The 10,157-nt window shown below is 39.3% G+C and overlaps 1 non-coding gene across 1 annotated transcript; it reads left to right on the plus strand.

Annotated features, from left to right (window-relative positions):
• The first annotated feature begins 3,305 nt into the window (after positions 1-3,305).
• LOC122022168 lies at positions 3,306-3,383 on the plus strand. Its single transcript, XR_006122894.1, has one exon. It is a non-coding gene; the product is annotated as a small nucleolar RNA snoR35 (small nucleolar RNA).
• Positions 3,384-10,157: the final 6,774 nt, after the last annotated feature.

A 10,157-nucleotide genomic window follows, 5' to 3' on the forward strand; every position in this document is an offset into this window, starting at 1 on the left:
TATTTGATATTCTATCTGACCTGTGTATTCTAGATCTTGGTATGTGACCATTGATTTTACAGTACTCATTTCATATATATGGATATGGTTATGTTGATCAGTTTTGCTATGCTTAGTGTCATGCATCATGATTGCATGCTGTGCGATTGTCAGCTCCACTATGGTTGAGCCCATCGCCAGTTACATGTACTGCACACACCATCACTCATGGATTAGTGGTTTATCAGGCAGGTGTGTGGCGGTTCTGCTGTTTGGCTCCGTTGGTCAGGTGACTCAGCGTGGTAGCCGGCAGACAGTTCCGCTCTGTTTGGCTCCGCTGGCATTTAGTGTAGCAGCGTGGTAGCCGGCAGACGGTGGACTTTGTTTGGCTCTGTTGGTCAGATGACTCAGCGTGGTAGCCGGCAGAGATACCTCCCCGTTATCGTGTACCGGGAGATGAGAGCATTGAGCTCCCCCATTTATGATTTGGGGTCAGAGGACAGGAGTACTCCGACAGCATTCCGTCCACTCGGTCACTGTTCAGGAGCAGTGATGTTAGAGTGCACGGTCATCACATGCATTGATTGCATTTATTTGCTTGTGTTTGCTGCACTTATATGCTGCATTTTGGTGGATGCATTTGTTTGACATGCATACAGGAGACATACTGCGTATCGGTTTGATGACCCTTTAGTTCAGGATAGGAGTTCTGGGTGAGTACAGCTTCCTTGGTTACTTTTCAGTTTTGTATATTTCCTATATATTATTCGGAAGCTGTATTCCATGTTTATTGCTGTTAGATATATCTTACTAGGCATGTCTATTGGTATTCGCTGAGTTGTTGAACTCACCCCCGTGGACACTATCTTTTTCAGGTACCAGGTTATTTATGGTGTCGCTTGGAGCATCCTGTTTGCTGGTCCCCGCGTCACATCAGAAGACATGTCGCTGTCTTTTTGCTGTTTTATCATGGTATATGATATGTGAGTTTTTGGTTTTGTGATTCCGGTTTTGTTTCTGGAAATGTTGCTTTGTTTATTGTGTAAGCCTAGCCGGCTAGCAGTTTTCGTTTTGGGTTGTATGTGTTGTCTTTTTCCGCTGTGTTTTTGGTTTTTGTTCCAGCCGAGTGGGCTGATGATATAAACTGCGTGGTTGTGTGTATATTCCAGCCGTTTGTGGCTGATGTATATTTTGTATGTAGAATTGCTTCAGATTATCACCCGTACAGGGGAGGTGCTGCCGAAATTTCTTCGGACAGAGACTCCCTCGGGGCGTGACAGCATATCTCTAAAGTGATAGTGAAAGCTTCCGCCATATACAATCCTCTATCTGACCATGCCACCTGTCAATGACACTAGCTCAAAAAAGGATGTCGCAAGATATCCAGTTGTGCTTTCTGCCTGGCCAAGTGGAATGACCGCTCGGTCGGAATTTCGCCATCCACATGTTGTCTGTTGTCGATCCGAGCGGGATAGCCCCTCGGCTGGAGTTCCACTGTCCAATTGTTATCCATCGCGGGCCGAGCGGGCTAGCTGCTCGGCCGGAAGTCCATTATCCAAGTGTTGTCCGTCGCAGGTCGAGCGGGCTAGCCGCTTGGCAGAAGTCCACTGTCTAAGTGTTATCCGTCGCGGGCCAAGCGGGATGGCCGCTCACCCGAAAGTCCACTATCCAAGTGTTGTCCATCACGGGGCGAGCGGGATGGCCGCTCGCCTGATAATCCATCGTCTGCATGCTCGACTGATGTTGAATTTGCTGCTCGGCCGAGTGGAGGAGCCACTCGGCTCAGCTTCTGCGCGTCATCCCTTGAGCGTCGGTTTGATTACTCCTTGTGTCGAAGATGGTGGATTGGTGCTTAATCCCCGCTCGGAGTATGATCTGCCTGACCGACCGATGCCTCCCACCCGTTGACCGTCTTGATTTTGACCTCTCTTGACCTCCACCGTGATATCGAGGTGGGGCCCTTCATCATTACTACATCAGGATCCATTACTAGAGGGGATGAATAGCAATTCACTTCGTTCATATTATTGTTTACTCATCTATAAAAGGTTAATACACAACTACAAATAAGAATAACCACTACAACAAAAACCCTCATAGACATCGGTTTTCCACCGATGTCTATTATATTTTCGACTGATGTCTATGAAGGCGATGTAAAAGGTCTGCCATTTTAGACATCGGGTTAAAATCGGTGTAATATCACTTAACGACATCGGGTGTAAAACCGATGTAATATTATATGTTAATAACACCAGTTTTAGCAGCGGTATACGACCGATGTAATATTAGTTAATGACACCGGTTTTGCAACGGTGGAAAACCGATGTAATATCAATATTGTTTAACGACACAAATTCAATTTCCGAAATAGTGAAAAACCAATATTATCACCAAGAAAATCATAAAATTAAGTTAATATTATTAATTCACTAACAAAATCACAAATAAAAATGCACCGATGTATCTAAATACACCAAGTCAATATCCATATAACCAACACATAAATATTCTTCTTACAACATAAAAAGATAATAGATATTGTGCACATCAAGTCGGTATCCACAAATTACACATAACTATTCTTCTTACAGCATCAAAAGGTAATAGATAGTACACAAATATGTTTCTTACTGGTGCCAACGTTATCCTTCTTGCTCTGTGCATAGTAGCTAAGTTTACCCGTGAAGTTAAACCGGGCACAGATAATCCTCCAGAACTGATGCTTCTTCCCATGTTACCACTGCCAACAATGCTGCCTACAGAGCTTGTAAGTCTTGGCCCTACATTACCCAATACTGGAGAAACTCCCAAACCAGGAACAGAACTACGATTCCCAGAAGCTGAACTTGAGGAAATACCAGTTATTGATCCAGTGACTCCATTAATATTACTACTACTAAAAGCATGATTTCCAACAACATTAATACCCCCTCTATTTGTGACACCAGAGCCATGAGGCATTTGCATGAAAAAAAATCCAGAATCAATACTATAAAACACATTCAAAGGACCATATGATGCAGTGAAGTAATGTGGAAATAAACTCATGCCAGACCTGAGATAATGCAACCAAAAGATTGTTTGATGAGAACTGTCCACTAGGAATGCTTCCTCCTGGTTGCTGAACACCACTTGATGGTACAACACCCATTGCAGCCTCTCTGGATGCAAGCGAACTAGGAACATTTGGCAGGTTGAAGCTTCCATGAATATTATGCAATCCTTGAAGACCACCTATTTTTTTACAAACCGTAATCAAAATTCCACATACAAGCAAAATTTCACATGAATATGTTAATAAAGTTTATGTAGGAATGTCTAGCCAGAAGGATGGAACCTAGGCACTGCCGCAGACTAGCCAGAAAACAATGTGGTATAGGGTCGGCCTGAGGAGTCTGCAAGATTAGATGTTGAACCATTAAGAGTTGACTGTACCAAGAGACCCAGTAATTTGATCAGCAAAAGCAAGACTAGTAAAAGCACAGGGCATGTGCTAGGTGCTAACAAACTTGGTATGCTAACCAACAAGAAAGAAACAACCGCGTCAAGTTAGTATTTACATAAACTGTATTGAACATCTGCACCAAACAACAAAAGCTACTCATCTCTAACAATTGAAACTCAGCTAAGAATAAGGGATTATATTATTAATACCAAGAGTAAAATTACATCAGATACAAATACCATACACAAAATAACAGGTAGGCAATTTGGGATGAATATTGAAGTCTATAACTATTTATTCTACTTCTCTCCATCAAGCTAGAACATAATGGAGCATAGACATTGATGGTGCTTAGTTTGTCAAGTTGTACTCAATAAAGATTTGATTATCAATTTAGTAACCTTGTGATTTCTTAAACCATGCTTTAAAAATTTGTTTGACAACATAGATAATTTTCTTAAATTGGAACATACCCTAGTGATCTCTCTGTATACACCCTAGTACGATGTTTATGAAATCTATCTGGTAATCATGAATAATACCAAGGAGAATCCAGTGATCATGAAAAATAGTTTTAAGTAAAATAAATTAATTCCATCAACGAGAGAAAATATCCCAAATAATCCTCACAAAATGTCTAGATGAAGCCTTTTGCAACTAAGTGTATTTTCTACTGATCAATGTTGTCAACCACAACTATATTTAACAATAAAAACTATAGTTGTTAAATCATACAATTCAAAATTCTCGGGGGAACTACTCAGTTCGTAGGCACAAGATCCAGTTCTGTTAACAAGAGTATTACATGTCAACTGAAAATGAGATGCAATTAAAAAAAAAAAATCAAGTAGTATTTCATCAACTTGAAAATATCAGCAGTTATCTCATAAAATTGATTGGTCTAAAAGGAAAACTATGATTTTGTCTCACAAATTTTCCATAGAAAATATATGGAAAGGAGAGAATTAGAAAAACCTAAACATCGAGCATACAGGTTATACAGTCCTATGTTATGCGAATGAGACTAGAAAATGCAACTAATAAACTGAAAATCAGAAAAGCAAGAGTTACATTTAGAAGCCAAGACATTATAACTCTGCCACGTGCTCAAGAAAGACTCAATTCCAGATGCAGTGATCCTTCATTATGCCAGCCAATAAATAAAAACTCTCCGCATGTTCGATTGGCAGTTCTGACTATACCCCGAGCTCAAAAAATAAAGCATACTTTAGATATTAAGTTAGCAAATCATATGAAGTGGCTACACTGGTAGCAACTAGAAGAATAAATGATGCTAGTCATACTATAAATACTGAAGACTTGTTTAAAATACTACTAAACAATTTCTTAGAAATAAAGATTATAATGCAATGTTTTTATCTTCAAAGGAGAAATTGTAACCATAAGATGTAAGTGATTGGCTTCATAGCCCAATTACAACCTAACCAAAAGTGATTCCTTCTTCCTTTTTTTTCCCCCACGAAGAATAAATTAAGCGAGTCAGAAAGACAAGATTTTATCTGGAAACATTCCCAAAGTAAAGCAGGCATGCATTTGTATTAATTTAAGATGGCAATCTATGGCAAGCCCAAAGACAACTAACAAATAAAGGTTTTATCCTATACTCATGCATTATCACACTCCATGAGTCTAACCTCTGGCCTTTATACTAATTTCACCTTTCGCCGTTAACAATGATATACTTATCTCAATCAGTAAAAAGTTGCAGCGAAACTTGCTCAACATACTTACCTCGCAGCAACGACGACAACCATTCCTAGTTCTACGCCTCGTATAGGGAAAATGGAACAAAAATCAAAATCTATCAACGACAAACACTACAAAAATGCCTGTGTTTAACGACGGGAGTACCGACGGAATCTCAACTCCGTCGGCGTATACCAACTGAATATACCTCTGTCGGTAAGTCCCGACGGGATTTAGGTCAGTCGGTAAGTACCGACGGAATAGTCATTCCGTCGGTACATACCGACGGAATTACTACTTTCGTCGGTAAGTACCGACGGAATTAGTAATTCCGTCGGTACGTACCGACGTAATGACTATTCCGTCGGGACATACCATGCCATACCGTTAGGGTTTTTGTTTATTTCCGACGGAATAAGAATTCCGTCGGTAAATAGGCACAGCTAACGGGTGCGGGCATAAACATTAACGACGGAATGATATTTAGTCGGTAATTAACGGGGTTACGGTTTTATAATTCCGACGGAAATCCAATTCCGTTGGAATTTACCAACAGATGTATCTTTCCGTTGGTGGATTTCCGCCTGTACCCGTTCTCTTTTACATTTGCTAAATCTTACCCGATAACTAGCCGAAATCACCGACGGAATTAACCATTCCGTCGGTGATTACCGATGGAAGTAGGGTTCCATCGGGAATTACCGACGGAACCCTATTCCCATCGGTAAATCATGATTTAGGGCACAGAATGGCCCTTTCCTCTTTGCGCGACCTTTTTCTTTCCTTCGATTTTCCACCGGTGGCAATTTTTCGGGGGCTCTCTCCAGCGATCTTGGCGCCCTCTCCTCCCGTTCACCCCGTTCCGGCGATCTCTCAGGTATGCTCTTCTCCTCTCTCGTTTTCGTTTTCACACGGCCGGCAACCGCGCCCTACTCATGGATCGCTGTCGGTGGCCTGCTCGCGGTCGGCAGGGTGCTTGCTGCCGGCAGCCTGCTCGCGACCACCGGCCTGCTCGTTGCCGCTGGCCTACTCGCGGTCGCCGGCCTGCTCGGGGTTTCCTGTTCTGCACGCGGCCGCCAGGGACCTGCTCGCGCCTCGTTGCTTGCGGTGGGCGGCCTGCTCACGGCTCGCTGCTCGCGGCCAGCAGCCTGCTCGCAATTGTAGCTATGCTTTGCTACTGTTCGTAGCTAAGCACAATTAAAACCCTAGAAAATTTAAGTGTCGTGACATATTTTGATCCATTTCACTATTGTACTTGCATAAAATGTAGTGGCCAATAGGTGTTTGATCGATTCTTCTCATATATGTATGATTATTTCATTTGATGATGCTATAAGGAACAACATGTTTATAATAGTTTCATTTATTTGTTCTAGTGTAGAGGTGATTTTCGGTAATATGATATGATGATCGTGAGATGAAATTGTGCACATAATTCTTTATTTAAACTTATTTCAAGTGATACAACAAGTTTAATAATGTTTCAATTTATATTCTCTTTAGGTTATAACAATCTATATGAACAAAGCTTGGATGTACAATCGATTAGACAATGGTTTTATCAAAGATGATTTTATTGTTGAAGTTGAACAGTTTGTGATTTTTGCTAAAAGTCATCTAGAATGTATGAATGGTTCTGAGTTACGGTGTCTGTGCAATCATAAAAAATGTCAAAATAGAGCATTTCGTGATGAGGATACTATAAAAATGCACATATGTAGAAATGGATTTGTGCCAAATTACTACAATTGGTATTATCACGGAGAGCCTTATTTATATGAACCAATTGGGTCATCTGGTGGTTCATATTCTGGGACTACTGTTACAGCTCCTGAAGCATCAAATAATATTGATATTTCAATGCAATCAATGGTTCAAGATGCGATTAATGCAGTTAATTATTCGAATATAGATGAAATACCAACCCCTGAATATCAACAACTATATGAAATGTTAAAGGCTAGTGAAAGAGAAGTGTGGGAAGACATTCCTTCTGGTCATTCACAACTATCAGCTACAGCAAGGTTATTGAATATGAAAGCAGAACATCATTTCTCAGAAAGATGTTACGATGACATTTGTCAATTGATATCAGAGTTGCTCCCTACTGATAACATAATGACTGATAGCTTCTATGAAACAAAGAAATTGATCAGAGGTTTAGGTTTGCCTGTAGAGAAGATTGATTGTTGTATAAACAACTGCATGATATTTTGGAATGAAGACAGTGATTTGAATGAATGTAAAATCTGTACTCACCCTCGTTTTAAGCATCGTAATCGCATACCAGGGAAGAAGAGGAAAAATATTGCTTGGAAAATGATGTATTATTTTTCGTTAACTGCTAGACTTCAACGCTTGTATGCATCTACAGCTACAGCTAACCACATGTTGTGGCATCATGAGCATGAGCATGAGCACGAAGGAGGTATAATGTGTCATCCTTGTGATTCTCCTCCATGGAAACATCTTGATACTGTGTTTCCCTCCTTTGCAATGGAACCATGAAATGTGAGATTGAGACTTTCTACAGATGGATTTCAACCATTTGGTCAGTCGGGACAACAATATTCATCTTGGCCAGTTATATTAACACCGTACAATTTACCACCATGGATGTGCATGAAAGATGAATCTATGTTCCTTACCGTGCGTATTCCTGGTCCAGCCAATCCAAAAGATAAGATAGATGTTTTCTTGCAACCTCTAATTGCCGAGCTTAATGAATTATGGAATGTAGGGTCGATTACTTATGATATTGCAAGTAAAACTAATTTTACATTGCATGCGGCCTTATTATGGATGATCAGTGATTTTCCAGCATACTCAATGTTGTCGGGATGGAGCATGGCTGGTAAATTAGCATGCCCACATTACATGACAGAGTCCGATGCATTTTCATTGCCTTGCAGTGGGAAGGTATCTTGGTTTGATAATCATCGTAAATTTCTACCACTGGATCACCCTTTTAGGCGAAATAAGAAAAATTTTCTAAAGAATGTTGTAGTCAGAAAACCTCCCCCAGCAGTCCATGCTTCAGGTGAAGAAAACATTGAACAAATATATAGTTATGGATTCCTCCCAGTATCTCAGCCTAATTCTGATGAGATAAATAAGTATCTTGTGAGGATGTGCAAGTGTGGTTGGAAGAAAAGGAGCATATTCTGGGAGTTGCCTTATTAGAAGTATCTACTCATTCGACACAATATAGATGTGATGCATGTTGAGAAAAATTTCTTTGATAATATCTTCAACACTGTGATGAATGTACCTGGAAGAACTAAGGACATTGTAAAATAACGTGAAGAATTAAAATAACTAGTCAACAGACCAGAGTTGCATCAGAATAAAACAACCAATAAGTTTCCAAAAGCTTGTTATACATTGGACAAAGATGGTAAACAAGCTTTATGTAGTTGGTTAAAAGAAATCAAATTTCCAGATGGATATGCTTCGAATATGGCTCGATGCGTTGACATGAACAAATTAAAGATGTTTGGAATGAAGAGTCATGACTGTCATGTGTTCATGCAAAGACTTATTCCAATAGCTTTTCATGATTTACTTCCCAATAATGTTTGGCAAGCACTTACAGAGTTGAGTCTTTTTTTCAGAGATTTGACAGCGAGGTATATTATGATGATTGATATGATTCAGCTAGAGACTGACATTCCTCTCATACTTTGTAAGTTGGAGCGCATATTTCCACCAAGTTTTTTTGATTCAATGGAACATCTACCGGTACATTTACCATATGAGGCACGAATAGCTGGTCCTGTGCAGTACAGATGGATGTACCCATTTGAAAGGTTTTTGAGAAAATTAAAAAATAATGTTTATAATAAAACAAGAGTTGAAGGGTCAATATGTAATGCTTATCTGGTGGAGGAAGTATCTTCTTTCCGCTCTTATTATTTTGCTGATAATGTTAAAACCAGACACTGCAAATGTCCTAGAAATTCCGATGATACTCAGAATATAGATCCATCGATGCTTTCTATTTTCAAATTTTCTAGTAAACCAATGGGTGCATCTGTTTCTATATGGTTAACTCAACAAGAATACCATGCTGCAAGAACATACATACTCTTAAACTGTGATGAGGTCAAACCCTACATAAAGTAAGTTAACTTCTCTAATCAAGCTTTTATTTCATTGTAGTTAATTGCTTGATATCCTAATTTTATTATAATTACCTTTTTTCAAAACTTGTATGAGCAACAATTACATCTTCAAAATCCATCAATGACTGCAAGTGAGGTTGCTGAAAAGTTAGAGACCGAATTTGCATTATGGTTTCAAATATATGTGAGTTAGAGAAATTTTCATAATTCTTTATTAAAATAAATTCGGTCCTAATTTTTCTTATTACTATTTTGATAGTGAAAGACCGAAGAATATCTAATGTACAAGATGATAGAATATTGAATCTTGCACTGGACCCCTACGCCAAATAATGGTCTATTCGGGTTACTATGTTAATGGTCTTAAATTCCATGTGAGACAACGAGATTCGTAGAGATTAACTTTTAATTCTGGTGTCTACGTTAAAGGATCTATCAACACCAATAACGCTGAGTTTGATTACTATGGTAGACTTGAGGAAATTATAGAGGTTGAGTATCCTGCATTACCGATAAAAAGGTGTGTTGTTCAAATGTTCATGGTATGATCCAACCCCAAGAACAGGTACCAGAATACATCCAAATTATAATTTAGTAGAGGTTAATGCAAATAGAAGGTTCAATAAGTTTGAACCTTTCATTTTTGCAATACAAGCGGGTCAGGTTGTTTATCTTAAATATCCTACGAAGAGAAGAAGAGCTAGTGAATGGTTGTATGTTTGTCGATTGAAGTCTCGTTCTACTATAGAAATGTCGAACACTATTACTGCTCAAAATCATGATGCATTTCAGAATGACGAAGTAGAGAGACATTCGGTTGATTCACAACTCCAATCTACATCACAATTACTTGTAGATGGTAATACCACTGACGATGAGATAGATGATGGAGAGAAATC

Source organism: Zingiber officinale, chromosome 9A (assembly GCF_018446385.1).
Source record: "Zingiber officinale cultivar Zhangliang chromosome 9A, Zo_v1.1, whole genome shotgun sequence".
NCBI lineage: Eukaryota > Viridiplantae > Streptophyta > Magnoliopsida > Zingiberales > Zingiberaceae > Zingiber > Zingiber officinale.